Source organism: Octopus bimaculoides, chromosome 4, assembly GCF_001194135.2.
Source record: "Octopus bimaculoides isolate UCB-OBI-ISO-001 chromosome 4, ASM119413v2, whole genome shotgun sequence".
NCBI classification, from domain to species: Eukaryota; Metazoa; Mollusca; class Cephalopoda; order Octopoda; family Octopodidae; genus Octopus; species Octopus bimaculoides.
The window spans coordinates 85938382-85941957 of record NC_068984.1 but is presented as its reverse complement, the minus strand read 5'-3'; positions in this window follow the sequence as shown (position 1 = coordinate 85941957).

The window sequence follows — 3576 nt, the reverse complement described above, 5'->3', positions numbered from 1 at the left end:
ACTAGTCATATAAACAAGTTCGTCAATTGTTCGGTAACGGTCATCCAAGATCACTTCATGAATTTCCATGATGTTTTCATTCGTTCGAGAGGTCGATGGTCGCCCTGTACGAGGTTGGTCCTCAAGCAGAAGTGATCATTTCTGAAGCGTGTAAACCACTCGTAGACTTCTGTTTTGCTCATGGCAACGGTCCTGTAGGCTGTTTGAAGTATGACAATTGTTTCGGCTGCCATTTTCCCCTTCAGAAAACAATTTCACGGAAGCACGCTATTCCTTCGTTTCCGCCATCGCAAAAATTGACGAACAGGGGAGAAGCACTGCAAAACAAAGACTCACCATGTGGCAGTGTGATTCCACTGTACAACGCCGGTCGGCAGACTGATGTCTGAGGGTCGCCTCAAGTGGCTTTTAGCGGCGGGAGCCTGAACTACAACAGGCTTGCCCCACAGAGAGTGTTTCCGGTTACCCCCTCGTATATAATATTAACCAGTATGAATTCTCAGATGACTATCTATCTATCTATCTATCTATCAGTCTGTCTGTGGCGCACACACACACACCATCTATAGGTGCAGGCGTAGCTGTGTGGTAAGAAGCTTGCTTCTCAACCATGTGGCTTGGATTCAGTTCTACTGCGCAACACCTTGAGCAAGTGTTGTCCACTCTGGTGCCCGGCTGACTGAAGCTTTGAGTGTGGATCTGGTAGACGGAAATTGAAAGAAGCCCGTCGTATGCGTGTGCGTGTTCCGATGCCGTCAAAGTTATCCTTTAATATAAGGAAATTGATATACCAATTCTCAGTAATATATTGAGGTCGAATCCTTCGTGGTTAGTATTTGGCATGGGTATAGAGAAAGTAGTAGTGGTTAAGTAGACGGAACATCCGAAGTTGAATTCAAATTGGTATGACAAATGCTAGTAAGATGTGAGCTAGCTGAATAATTAGTACGTCGGACAAAATGCTTAGCGGCACATCTTCCAGGTTGAGTTCAAATTCAGTCGAAGTCGACTTTGCCTTTCATCCTTTCAGGGTCAGTAAAAATAACTACCAATTGGGCAATGGGCTCGTTGTAATCGATTAACCACTTGCCAGAAAATTTCAGGCCGGATCTTATTAAATTTTTTCCAGCCACTAGAAGAATTTCAATTTCTCACCTGATTGTTTCCGCATTTTCTACACTAATGTAATTTTGATGGCTGATTACGAAAATACTATTAACTTTTTTTTCTCTTCCAAATATCAATAATAAAGAAGTTACACAAATTTAAAGTTATGTACATCTTTGGAAAATATTCAGGTGAAAAAATGAGTGGTAGAAATTTAACAAGATTGTAAAAAGCATATTATAAGGGCTAGTTCTAATGAGCCCACGAGAAAGTCTCTGCTTGGTTGCTCCATCTGCAAGAAATAGCAGCCAAACTTGCCTCTGTTGTGAAGAGTGTTTGTTCACCATTCCCGCGATGATGCTTCTTCACAAATATCATGTGGGAGATTGTTTGATTGTGATGGATGTGGTGGAGACCTTCATCGCGTGTATAATAAATGAAGCAAATTTACAAACTTAACTTTTAATATAATTATTGCTGGACGAAAGTTGCTGATAATATAACCGCCGACTGGGAGGAAAGAACTGCACTGTGTCTTGTAGAAGGTGAGATGGTACATCGTGAATGAATGGCTAAAATCGTTTCTTGCTCAAGGTAGTCTGTCCGAGTACCTGAGGTGATCTGGTTTTTGCGGTTTGCTTTCTGAAAGGGCCCATAGCGGTACGCCGAGGCCGTATGTTTGATTTAGGCGCCAAACGGTTTTTAGAAGGTGAAAAGGGGATGAATTTTAGATCATCTGAGGAACCATATCACGCTACAGCGTCACGCTAATTGGTGGATTTATAGATTAATCACGTGGAATTGTGGTGGCTCAATCGTGATGCTTATCTGAATATCTTGCGGTTGGGGTTTGAATCTCTGCAAGGGTCTTCTTCCAGTGATTTGCGGTGTAAACGGAAAGACGAATTATCACAATAACGAAAATACATACAATATGCAACACAAATGCAAACAAAACAAACAAAAAAACCGTATTGAATACAGAATAAATGCATGTAACAATGATTAAGCAATAAGTTTGTATGACTTGCAAACAGTTCTTTTTCTTTCTTTTCTTTTTTAACGACTGCAAAAAAAAAAAAAAAAAAAAAAAAAAAAGAGAAAATGATTTTTTCCGGTTAAAATAGTAGGTTTGTTACAAAATTTTCAGCACCCTTCATATGACATATAGCCACAGTAAACTGTGAAATATAGTCAAGGTGTCTAATGTCTCTTGGGGAATATTTATCTGCTTTGGATAGTAATGCGTAGGTTAATGGTTTATCATCAGTATAAATGGTGAAGGTTCTTCCTTCCAAGAAATGGCGAAAGTGCTTTTCTGACAAGTAAACTGCTCCTGTGTCTACCAGGAGCATATATACGGAAATTGTATCGTAGACACGACTTACTGAAGACACGCCAAGAGCGCCTAGAACTGTAGTCGCGCTTAATTCCTGGTGCTGCCGTTTTTCAGCGGTTGAGTGGTTAATTTAAAAGAAAATTTTTGGGTGCATCTGTGTGCATTAGCACCAAAGTGCTTGTGATACCAACAGAATATCGTAGGTCTCTCACAAAGACTGAATGATCAATTTATTAAAATCTTTCAACTATGAGATTTCGAACGGGCAGAATATCGAGGTGATTACAATTGTACGAATCTGTCTGTCAGAGCATGAATTTTGACTTTAGTTGTCTTATGAAATGTCACCAGTTCAGACGAAATAGAAGAAATGGATGTAGAGTGAAGATGCTTGGTCAACAATGTTGCGATGGAAGAGGAAGAGCTTCTGTGTTAGAAGTATTGGGAGAAGAAATATCCATAATATCTGCGGTAGAGCTCTGCTTTCTTACAGGTGTTAAAATGGCTTGTACGTTTGCTTGGTTGTTCCACCTGCAAGAAATAGCAGCCAAATTTGCCTCTGTTGTGAAGAGTGTTTGTTCACCATTCTCGTGATGATGCTTCTTCACAAATATCGGAGAAGATTGTTTGATTGTGATGGATGTAGTGGAGACCATCATCGTGTGATCTAGCTGGCAGCGTGTAGAAAAAAAGTTGTCACAACATCGACTCTTCATACTTCTCAACAGTTGGAAAGGCTTCTTACCATCCAAGACGTCCTTGCAAAGAAGTTGGTAAAAACGTTTTTAGTTTGGACGTAGAAGTTCTCAAAATTTCCGCTTTCATACTCAGAAGGAAGCAACGGGACAGGTGAAGTTGCCATACGTTAGCGCAGGTTGTTTGGAATCACTCAAACGAAAAGATATGAAAAGATTAAGTTCGGTTGTTACTGCAAACTCGAGAAGGTTCTAGATAAAATTCGCTTCGAAATCATGCATTCGAAGATAGACGAAACGTTCCTTGGCATTGAAAAGTTGGTTTTAATTGTTATGTCACGCGGACGAGAAATTCGTGAGTGAAAAATACATATCTAACACGTTAAGAGACATGGTATTAAGATATCAACGTTGTAGATCAAAAGGAGATTGTGG